General features: G+C 38.7%; 1 protein-coding gene across 4 annotated transcripts in view; it reads left to right on the top strand.

Moving 5' to 3' along the window:
* NR6A1 (nuclear receptor subfamily 6 group A member 1) overlaps positions 1 to 12,568 on the top strand; it is a 238,189-nt gene that overhangs the window by 166,239 nt on the left and 59,382 nt on the right. The window lies entirely within an intron of this gene.

Below are 12,568 nucleotides of genomic sequence, written 5' to 3'. Positions count from 1 at the left end.
TACAGCTAAAGAAACAGATAAAAGATGATTCTTAATATTAAAGATTTGCCATGTTTAACAGTCAAAAAGTTTGATTTCTTATAGGCAAGCCCTGCTGAGCTACAGCTAGAAGAGTTCCCAACTCTTTGAAACAGTTGATAAATTTCTAGGAATGGCATTAACCCTATGAATTAGCTAGTCCTGTGTAAGCTTCCCCATCCCCTTGCAGCATGGCTAACATCTGCCATAGGCAGCTTTGCAGTTTCGTTCTCACTCTGGGGATATACAAACCAGGAAAGTGGGACCCCTCTCATAATAGCATTCTTCTTTATGGTAACACTGGCTCTCTTCCTCCCTTGTATGTCAGAATTACCTCATTGGTTTTTATTGTAAGTTAATAGAAATGAAAGTAAGTTTGTAGAAAATATCAGTTACATATAAGACCTGTTATTTTTATCTTTAGCAGTCTCCTCCCAGTATGCACAAAAATTCTTTGTTAAACTATTTTGGATATACTAGCTTTTCCAGAAAGTAGTTTAAGAAGGAATATTTGCTTTGGATCCATTGGACAGGAGTTTAGGGACAGGCAGGGGTACCAGAGCAGTAGTTACATGAACTTAGGAGGGGTGACTCTGGAGGATTCAGATTTTTTTTCAAACAGCTTGAATCTTTTAGTGATAGGTAGTCCACCAGCTCTGAAAGAGGAAAAGGGATTGCACAGAAAGTTCTCCCCTGGTTCATATTTAAGTATTGAAACTTTAATTTTTCTTAGCCGTTCAGTAACTTATGATATCGAAACAAGAACTTTCACAAAACAAGGAAGTGAATTTCAAGTTTTTCACTTGAATTTTCCATACAAAATTCTAGTAAAGCAAAATGAATTATCCCAGCTGAAGGAGGTCTTTGGAAACTTAAAGGGCAAAATCAACTACTTACAAAAGAGGTCAGTGAAAACGCTACTGTAAAAAAAGCGTTGCCTGGTCTTAGATATTGGGCCCTTGTCCATTTAAATTAACCTTTGTCACAGCTGGGCATACAAATGTTTTGTTTTAGTTCACAGAGGGTTAACTCTATTCAAGCTTTCACTGTGGCAGGCCTGATCTGTGGAGTCATACAATCTGGTCTTTCAGCCCTGCCAGTCGCTAGGCAGGAAGTCTTATTTCTTAAGCTATCTTTCAGAATGGGGGGTTGGGATTTGGAGAAAGGTGGGGGAAGGGCCTTGGAGCATCTGTAAGGATCAATAACAGAGAAAGAGAGCCGCAAGAGAGGCCATTGTGCACACTTCAAGATAGATGTAGCCCTTGTGCATGGCCCCTGCCTGGCAGGACAGACACCTAAAATCAAAACAATGCTACTGAATGAATTCCCTGTGAAAATTAGATTGTTGCTTAAAGGAGAAAAAAATACTTGAGCGCCCTTTCAACATTTGGGAATATTCTCATTCTTTAACTTGGAAAGATTAAGCAAACCCCAGTAGAAATAATTCCAAATTGATTTTTAAATGCCTTTTGTCCTCATGCTAATACTGTATTGAATTAGAGAGGGTGATCATTTTGGTCTTGGTCACATGCATGGAAGCATTGAGTAATCTTTTTTCTTCTGTCTCCCTCTCTCTCTTTCTCTCTCTCCCCCCTTCCTCCTCCCTCTCCCCCTCCTACTCTCTCTCCTCCCCTTTTCTCCCCTCCCTGTTTTTCCCCTCCCTCTTTCCCTTTCTCTCTTCTTTTTTTCTTTTTTATTGTAACATTTGCTTTACCCTGTTGGTTTCAGAGGCATCATTATAGAATGAAAAAAACCAAGATTTGGTTAGGATTTGAGTAACACAAGTGTGAAATCCCTCCCCCAACAGCTGGTATTGGCTCTTGAAACTTCAACTGAGCTAAACAGATGCTCTTAGTGTGTTATTCTGAGATCATTTAAACCAGATTTGTAGTCAAGAAACTTATAAAAATCATGGATCTCATTTTAAAATGCACTGAAATCGCGATATGCCACATCTTAATGCGTATAATATGGTTGTTAAACAAAAATTCTTGAGCTTGGGAAAGTGAGCAATTTTACCAATGAAACTGGGATTTTAAAAGCACTACCAAGTTTGTTGTTCTTTAACACTAGCCCAGATTTTCATTTTTCAAATTCCCCTTTCCACAGCCCAACTGTAACATTACTGTTTTACTGTATCCTTTCCCAGAGGACTAAGGGAATAATTCAATAGGTACTTTTATGCTGCAAATTCTTTATGGCAGTTGGAAAGAGTAATGGAGTCCTTGCCTCTTCTCTTGCACTAACCTCCAAAATACTGGTGACAACTGATGGTAACAGCTGAGAAAAATGGAATCATAAACAGCCTCTAAAATTCTTCTCCCAATTTGAAATCTTTCAGGAATAAACCAACTGGGGGTCCATAATGTGACTTACAGACATACAAATGGATTAGAGGGGGGATGGGGAAGACTTGCATTTGAAATTAGCAGCAAGTTTATTTTAGGCTTCTTGAATTGAGACCTGACGTAGTATAAACACTTTTAAGGCTAGGGGGAAAAATTAGACACTTAACAGATCATATGGTATTTTTTTAACCAATCTCTAACCCATAGCTTTTTTCTGGAGAAAAATGATGCATAAAAAGACAATCTGATTTAATCACCATAAACAGTGCCTCCTGGATGCCATTGTTTCTGCCTCTCTGATATAATTTTGCATTAACATTTAAACCAAAGGATCAGTTCTTTAAATGGGTATTTTCCTGAGACATACAAATATTACTAACAAAACTTGGAAGTTCAGTTACCATTTACATTGTATTAAAATGGGGTATGAAACCTACCATGACCCTTTTGAACAATGTGGTCTTTAATGTGTATTAGGGGGAGGGCCTAGTGAAGGAAAGCCATAAAAGTCTTCAGGGTTCAAGATGAGGTTGGGATTTTGGCCTATTGCTTTTGTCATTTTCACACACAAACATCACTGCAATCATGTTTGATTTAGCATCCTTAATACAATGAGGTAGGAGAACAAAAGGATATCAGAGGCACAAGTATGGAAGCCAATCTCCCTTGCCCCCCCTGCAAATTTTTAAGATCATTTTTTTTCTCTGTCCCCCTGCTACTGGGGTTTCTTTTTAAGCCAAGGAATTAATCCATTTGCAAGAATCTTTTTGCATGCCCAATAGTTTGCTTGGGCAGTTAAAAAATGAGCCACATCTCAAGTGTTTTTGCTATATAAAAAGTCATTTCCCAAAAACTTGATAAAAATACCATAAATACTGCAGTTTTATGGTAGTCCTAAAATTTAAAAAAACCAACAAAAAAACATAAATAGGAAAAAAGCATCTACCCATATTTCAAGGTTGAGAGTTTGAGGGCGTTCCCAATGTGCAGCTATTTTACATATTTTGAAAAGCCTGATAGATGTAAAGGTCATTGCTAACTCTAACAGGGTCTTGATGCTCACACTGTGATCCAAGGACCTTGCATTAATTAGGGTGAGAAACATGGCAGGTCAGGAGTCAACTGGCTGGTGAGCCTCGATGGATTGTCAGTGGGGCCAATGAGAATTCCTGTAGGATTTTTTTTTTCTTTTTTTTTTAAGATAGCTGTAGAAGATGAAGTCCTGTAGGATTTTTAAACCTTTAAAACAAAAAACTGGGCCGGGCGCTGTGGCTCACGCCTGTAATCCTAGCTCTTGGGAGGCCGAGGCGGGCGGATTGCTCAAGGTCAGGAGTTCAAAACCAGCCTGAGCAAGAGCGAGACCCCGTCTCTACTATAAATAGAAAGAAATTAATTGGCCAACTGATATATATAGAAAAAATTAGCCGGGCATAGTGGCGCATGCCTGTAGTCCCAGCTACTCGGGAGGCTGAGGCAGGAGGATTGCTTGAGCCCAGGAGTTTGAGGTTGCTGTGAGCTACGCTGACGCCACGGCACTCACTCTAGCCTGGGCAACAAAGTGAGACTCTGTCTCAAAAAAAAAAAAAAACAAAACAAAAAAAAAACCACAAACTGCTGTTGCTTCTATTGCCTCTGAACAAATCTGTTGCCTCTGAACAAATCTCTTGGTCTATATGGTAAGGAATCGTCCCCTGCTGCCCAGATGGCTCATAAGAACTTGGCTACAACTATTGCTTTGCTATAGGCTTCCTGGTATAGAGGAAAGAACCTCATCAACCTGACTCTGTCACTAGGCCAAGTCACTTGACCTCTATGAGCCCCAATTTCCTCATATATATAAGAGAGGGTAGTAATACCTATCTCGCAGAATTGCTGTGGGAATTAAATAAGAAAACCTGTGTCAGAGTGCCCAAGGCATACCTGACATGGTTTGAAATTGAAATCAGTTCAAAGAGTAGCAAATTTAGAGAGATTAGGAAGGAGAGAATTCTTAGGTGAGCCTGTGATTGGTGCTGTTTATATTCCCAGTAGAAAGTCTCCAGGGAGTGCCTCCATTCAGTAGGCGACAATCAGGGAAGGGCCCTTTGGAAATTTAGCCTTGAAAATGCTGTATAACCAGTGAGGCAGGCTGTTGAGCCTTCTCCTAGAATGAATTGCTGTGCTCATATGCTATTCCTGTGCCAGTGAAAATTAGAAATGAATGAGTCACTGTAAAATTGGTGGTCTTTTCCTTGCAGAAAGTCTTCTACAAGTGTGTTGATTGGAAGAAAAAGGATAGGAGATAGGCTCTACAATAACCAAAACCTTAAATCATAATCAGGAAAAGAAGGGTAGTAAAGTTAGTCTAATCTCCTATGTGTTTTGATATGTAAATAAATGCCAAGACAATTGCCATGACCATGTTTAATAGCCCCTTCTCAGAAGCTTTACCATGAAGTGGTAAAGTTGGGAATATTGTTAGCATGCTAATCATTGCCTTATTAACTTTAGAGTTGTCAGTCTACCTGCCTTCTAGGGATTCAGGGATTATATCAATGGCCCATTATTCCAATCTCTTTATATAAAATTATTATGCAGCCCACATTCATTGAGAATTTACTATGCTCTAAGCCCTGGGAGCATAGACAGAATTTGTCACCTGAACTGCAGATCTCCTTTTTGAACTATGAAGAGGGAAAAATAATTTTAATATTGCTTAACAGATGTTTAATATTCAACACTTAAAAAGTAGAATTTTTGAAGGTGATTAAGAGCAGAGAAGGAGCATATATGGCTGCCAAAGAATTATTCAAAGCTGGCAGTAGGATTTGTTTTCAATTTGGTGCCCTGTATTGCTTTGCGTTTTTTACTGTTTTTGCTAGATGTTTACTGTGACTTAATTTGCTTTTCCAAATATATGGTTGCAAAATTAAATGTTTTTCTTAACATAGTAAAATTAGGGACCTGGATTGCAATTGGAAAAATGGGAAGGGACTTTAAACTTCATTTTTCTGTTTCTCTGTTGGCATCCTAGTCACCATTAGGAGAAAGTTTTCCTTTCTTTGAGGTTTCAGCATATGGCTTCAGTGTGATGGCTACAGCATCCTAGCTTTGCTTTTCAAAGGAGCTGATAGGTTATGGATAACTTATTAAATATCAGATGTATTTATTTATGGTATAACCACAGTAAAGAAAATTTATATTTTGGACATGTTAAAAAAAAAAAAGCCAAACACCATCCCAGTAAAAATTTAATCCCAAAATATGCACACAAGTCAGTGTGGAAAGAAGAGATATGGAAATGAAAGGCTTGGGAAACCAGTAGGTGGTAATCATGATATTTTGACTAAGGTCATCATTATGAGTGTGTGTGTATACACATACATATGTATTTATATGTCTTTTTTTTTTGAGACAGAGTCTCGCTTTGTTGCCCAGGCTAGAGTGAGTGCTGTGGCGTCAGCCTAGCTCACAGCAACCTCAAACTCCTGGGCTCAAGCGATCCTGCTGCCTCAGCCTCCTGAGTAGCTGGGACTACAGGCATGCACCACCATGCCTGGCTAATTTTTTCTATATATATTAGTTGGCCAATTAATTTGTTTCTATTTATAGTAGAGACGGGGGTCTCGCTCTTGCTCAGGCTGGTTTTGAACTCCTGACCTTGAGCAATCCGCCGGCCTCGGCCTCCTAGAGTGCTAGGATTACAGGCATGAGCCACTGCGCCCAGCTATGTTTTTTATTTTAAGTTTGCCATGAGGTAGTTTATTAATTGCTGCTCTTAAGAAAATCTACTGCTCTCACTTCTTTTATTTGATTGGGGGCAGGATGGGAAGAGGTAATGATGTGCCACAATTAGTGTCTTTCTCTATCACTGGATATAGTCCAACCATTCCATTGTTTTGGCCATATCTTGTATTACAATAGTACTTTAAGAAACTAACCATTACATTGTGCTAAGATTCTAGATTCCTTTTGAATATGTAGAAATTAGTTTTCTCTTAGTACCCCTATTCTCATCCCCACATGCCTTGGAATCATGAACACTAAAACAATTGACATGAGGCTACCAATCTGATACTAGAGAAAAACTGTCCAATAGAATAGTTTCAGTATGGAAAGGTCCATTAAAGTTTTATGATGAGATTGTAGCAATTAAGCCAAATCTTTAGGCTCCACTTCTAGTTCTCTTGCTGTTTCCACCGCATGTGCAGTTACTTCCTCTCCTGAATCCCTCAAAGTCATTGATGAAGGTTGAAATCAACTTCTTCCAGATGCCTGTTAATGTTGATATTTTGACCTCCTCCCATGAATCACAAATGTTCCTAATGGCATCTACAATGGTGAATCCTTTCCAGAAGTTTTACCTTTACAATTTACTTTGCCCTTATTGATCAGAGGAATTAATATATATGGTAGCTATAGTCTCATGAAATTTATTTCATAAATAATAAGACTTGAAAGTCAAAATTACTTCCTTTTTTTTTTTTTTTTTAAGACAGAGTCTCACTTTGTTGCCCAGGCTAGAGTGAGTGTCTTGGCATCAGCCTAGCTCACAGCAACCTCAATCTCCTGGGCTCAAGCGATCCTACTGCCTCAGCCTCCCGAGTAGCTGGGACTACAGCCATGCACCACCATGCCTGGCTAATTTTTTTTTTTTTTTTGTATATATGTTTTTAGTTGGTCAATTAATTTCTTTCTAATTTTGGTAGAGATGGGGTCTTGCTCAGGCTGGTTTCGAACTCCTGACCTTGAGCAATCCACCACGCCCGGCCCAAAATTGCTTCTTGATTCATGGGCTGCAGAATGGACATTGTGTTAGTAGGCATGCAAACAACATTAATTTTCCTGTATATCTTCATGAGAGCTCTTGAGTGACCAGGTGCATTGTTAATGAGCAGTAATATTTTTAAAGGAATCCTTGTTTCTGAGCAATAGATCTCAACAATGGGTTTAAAATATTTATATATTAATAATAGTAAACCATGCTGTAAACAGATGTACTGTCATTCAGGCTTTGTTATTCCATTTATAGATCACAGGCAGAGTAGTTTGAACATAATTCTTAAGGGTCCTAGGATTTTTTATAGTAAATGAGCATTGGCATCAACTGAAAGTCATTATTAGCTGCATTAGCCCCTAACCAAAGAGTCAGCCTGAAGCTTTGAAGCCAGACACTGAGTTCTCTCTAGCTATGCAAGTCCTTAGATGATATCTTCTTCCAATGTAAGGCTGTTTCATCTACATTAAAAATCTGTTGTTTAATATAGCCACCTTTATTATTGATCTTAGCTAGATCTTCTGGATACCTTGGCTGTAGCTTCTACATCAGCACTTGCTGCTTCACCTTACACTTTTGTTGTAGAGATGGCTTCTTTCCTTCAGCTTCATGAATCAACCTCTTATAGCTTTAAACTTTTCTTCTGCAGCTTCTGCCCCTCTCTCAGCCTTTATAGAATTGAAGAGGCCAGATGCGGTGGCTCACGCCTGTAATCCTAGCGCTCTGGGAGGCCAAGGCAGGCGGATCGTTTGAGCTCGGGAGTTCAAGACCAGCCTTTGCAAGAGAGAGACCCCGTCTCTACCAAAAATAGAAAAAATTAGCTGGGCATGGTGGCACATGCCTGTAGTCTCAGCTACTCGGGAGGCTGAGGCAGAAGAATCACTTGAGCCCAGGAGTTTGAGGTTGCTGTGAGCTAGGCTGATAATAGCATGGCATTCTAGCCTGGGCAATAGAGTGAGACTGTCTCAAAAAAAAAAAGAAGAAGAATTGAAGAGAGTTAGGGCCTTGCTCTGCATTAGGTTTTATATTAAGGGAATGTTGTGATTGGTTTGATCTTTTATTCAGACCATGAAAACTTTGTCCATATCAGCAATAAGGCTGTTTCACTTTTTTATCATTCATGTGTTCACTGGAGTAGCACTTTTAATTTACTTCAGGAACTTTGCATTCACAACTTGGCAAACTGTTTGGCACAAGAGGCCTAGCTTTCAGCCTGTCTTGGCTTTTGATATGCTTTCCTCACTAAGCTTAATCATCTCTAGCTTTTGATTTAAAGTGAGGCCTGGCACAGTGGCTCACACCTGTAATCCCAGCACTTATGGAGGCTGGGATGGGAGGATTGCTTGAGACAAGGAGTTTGAGGCCAGCCTGGGCAACATAGACCCCATCTCTACAAAAAATTTAAAAATTCGTTTGGCACAGTGACACGCTCCTGTAGTGCTAGCTACTTGGGAGGCTGAGGCAGGAGGATTGCTTGAGCCCAGGAGTTGGAGGTTACAGTGAGCTATGATCTCACCAGTGGACTCCAGCATGGGCAACAGAGTGAGGCCCTGTCTCTAAATATAAATGAATGAATGAATGAGAGAGACATGTGACTTTCCTTTCACTTGCTTGAACACTTAAAAGCTATTGTGTGGGGGATTATTAATTGGCCCAATTTTAATATTGTGTCTCAGGGAATAGAGAGGCCTGAGGAGAAGGGGAGGGATGGGGAACAGCAGAACACAAAAAACATTTATCAGTTAAGTTCACTGTCTTATATGGGCATAGTTTATGGCACTCCAGAATAATTACATTAGTAACATCGAAGATCGCCACTCACAGATCACAAATATAATAAAAATGAAAAAGTGTGAAATATTGTGAGAATTACAAAAATGTGACACAGACACAAGCACATGCTGTAGGAAAAATGGTGCTAATAGACTTGCTCAATACAAGATTGCCATAAACCTTTAATTTGTAAAAAATGCATTAAAGTGAAGTGCAATAAAATGTATGCATACACGCTTTTCTTTCATTCAGCTGACATTCACTAGTAATTGCTCCATGCTTAGTATTGCACTGTATGTTAGGGATACAGAAAAAATTAGACTCTCTCCCTGCCCTGTGGTGTACATTCTAGTAGAGGGAAATGGCTCCTCATATAAATAAATGCAACAAAGTGTTAGAAGTACACTGATAATAGTACTGCAGGGTACAAACGTTGTGCAGTGATAGTAATGATCATTTTTATCTGGGTTCTCAGGTTATGCTTCAATCAGGAAGGTATTGTGAGAAGACTGGTAGATGTTTGCCAGGCTTGTGAAGTGGGAAAGGATTTCCTAGGCAGAAAGAGCTGCATGAGCAAAGGCATAACAATGTAAAACAACCTGACAGAGTCTGGGGTGAGTTTTAAGGCCCATATAGGACAGAAATATTGTTTGGTTTTAGATACAAGGGAAACCCTAGAGAGAACTTTGATCTGTCAATGGATGCTCCTATGCCTAAGCAGAAAAGAGCCTTCTTCACTTTCTTGTCAGTCCTCTCCTTGTAAGTATGTTGAAGAGATTAATGTACCTGGCTAGAAAGGAGCACAGTTCTGCCTCAGAACTAGAGGCCTAAATACTAAAGGTTTAACACTTCAATAAGCCGCTGCTGAGATTTAGGAAGAGCATGCCGTAGCCTTATTTAACCTCATTACAAATTGCCAGGTACTGCAGAGGGAAGAGCCCTTAGTTAAATGGTTCTAAGAAGTTATACTCTCTGCCAAGGGGCCATCTGTTCTGTAGTGTAGGGGAATGTACCAAACAGAAATAGAGTCTGTTGTTGTTTTCATTTTTATTTATTTATTTATTTTTTTGAGACAGAGTCTCACATTGTTGCCCAGGCTAGAGTGAGTGCCGTGGCATCAGCCTAGTTCACAGCAACCTCAAACTCCTAGGTTCAAGCAATCCTGCCTCAGCCTCCCTAGTAGCTGGGACTACAGGCATGCGCCACCATGCCTGGCTAATTTTTTCTATATATATTAGTTGGCCAATTAATTTATTTCTATTTATAGTAGAGACGGGGTCCCCGCTCTTGCTCAGGCTGGTTTCGAACTCCTGACCTGGAGCAATCTGCCCACCTCGGCCTCCCAGAGTGCTAGGATTACAGGTATAAGCCACTGCGCCCGGCCCCTGTTGTTGTTTTTAATGAATGGAAAAATAGAGTCTTAATACCTTATCTAGACATTTTCACTAATTTAGACTAAAAAGATTTCTTTTGGTTTTCTAGAGCAAATTCTGTGTGTGTGTGTGTGTGTGTGTGTGTGTGTGTGTGTGTGTGTGTGTGTGTGTGTTACTGAAATGATCAGTGTATATGTCTTGTGAAATAATTGATAACCTAGTGACCAAAGCATTATAATGGTTTTGGATAGGCAGTTTTAGGTATATTTGTTTTTAATTTCATTTAAAAATTAACATATAGTAAAATGAGTGCTTTGAGGTCTACTGTTCTGTGAATATAGATTTGTATAACCACCACCACAGTCATGATACAGAATCATTTCTTTGCCTCAAAAAAACCTCCTTTATCCTATCACTTTGTACCCTCATCTTTTCCTAACCCTTAGCACCCACTGACCTGTTCTCTGTTACTATAATTTTATCTTCTGGAGAATATCATATATATGAAATAATAGAGTATATAACTTTTTGAAACTAGCATCCAACTTACTGTATATATCAATAGTTTGTTCTTTTTTATTACTGAGTAGTATTCCATTATATGTTTGTTGATTTATTCACCTCTTGAAAGACATTTGGTTATTTCCAATTTGGGGTGACTATGAATAGAGCTGCTCTAAGCACTCGTGTACAAGTTTATGTGTGAATCTAAGTTTTCATTTGTCTATAGTAAATACCTAGGAGTAGAAAGAACTTGTCAAACTGTGTTCTATAGTGATTGTATCATTTTGCACTCTCATCTGCAATGTATGAGAGTTCTATTTGCTCCATATCTTCATCATCACTTGATATTGTCATTCTTTAATTTTAGCCATTCTGATGTGTAGTTTTAAGTTGTATTTCTCTAATGGCTAATGATATTGATCGCCTTTTCATATGTTTAGTTGCCAGTCATATATCCTCTTACCCTCTTTGGAGAAGTCTCCATTTAAGTCTTTTAAATTTTTAATTGGGTTGTTTTCTTATTGTTGGGTTTTGAGAGTTCTTTGTGTATTCTGGATACATAATACAAACAAGTTTTCTTTACAAAAGTCAAATGAAATGGAAAAAGGTATTTCTAATTATTGAAGTGGTTTGCTTATATATCAGGTTTTCTAAAATCATGGTTTATGCCTTATACCTCTTACCACTCTCAGCCCTTTTCTTTGATAGTCAAGCTGTATGTTGTGACATAGGGGGTTTCTCACAATTCTACAGTGCCTTGTAGAATTTAGGAATGGTAAGCAATTGAATTGATATATTATGATCTAGTCATCTGTATTCCTCTCCCTAGATATAAATCACTGTTTTAGCAATGAGAAAGGATTATTTCCAGTACATGGCACAGTGAGGGGGGAAGGGTAGAATTAAATGAGGCCAGAGAATTAGACTAGGGCCTGATCATATAGCTTATAAATAAGCCATGGATTTAATTTCATATTCAAGAGGAAATAATTTGATTGTTTTTGAGCAGAAGAATTTTTAAAGATCCCTCTGACATTATAGAATGGATTGGAAAATGGATGATAGCCAGCCCAAGAGAAGTAGAGGACCAGATAGTAGACTAAATGGTCATGAGGTCAATGATGGTGGCTTAAACTAGAGCTGGTAGTAGTGAAGATGAAGAGTAGATTTTATATCTATTTTAGAGAGAGAATTGATAGGTTTTGCTAATGATTTGGATGATGGAATATAAAAGTAAAGGAAGTAAGGAATGACTCATAGATTTTAATCATGAACAAGTAATGGATTTTGGTTCATTTACTAAGATGGGGGAAATTACCCAAGAAATACGTTGATATGGGGGAGTAGGAATAGAATCTAGAGTTCTGTTAGAATTTGATTAAGTTTTAGTTGTCTGTTAGTAAGCCAAATGGAAGTGTTAAGTAAGCAGTTTAGATATAGAAGTCTGGAGCTCAAGGGAGGTTTTTTGTTTAAAGACACACTTTTGGGAATTATCACAATATAGGTGGAAGTCTGAAGTCATCTAAGGAGAGAATATTGGTAGAAAAGAGGTCCAGGGACTAACCCAGGGCACATGCCAATGTTTGAAAGTCCCAAAGAGTACTCAGAAAAAGAGACTGAGAAACTGGTAGTCTGAGAAAGAGGAGGAAAAGCTGGAAACTGTTATCCTCGAATCCAAGGTGGAAAGGTGTTTCAAAAAGGGAAAAATTCAAATGCATGTCTAGTTTCTTTTATTCATCCAGCAAATGTTCCTGAGTGCTTTCACTGTGTAAGACTCCGTGGATCCAGTAGTGATC

Source organism: Microcebus murinus, chromosome 12 (assembly GCF_040939455.1).
Source record: "Microcebus murinus isolate Inina chromosome 12, M.murinus_Inina_mat1.0, whole genome shotgun sequence".
NCBI classification, from domain to species: Eukaryota; Metazoa; Chordata; class Mammalia; order Primates; family Cheirogaleidae; genus Microcebus; species Microcebus murinus.
This window is presented reverse-complemented; position numbering and strand designations above follow the sequence as displayed.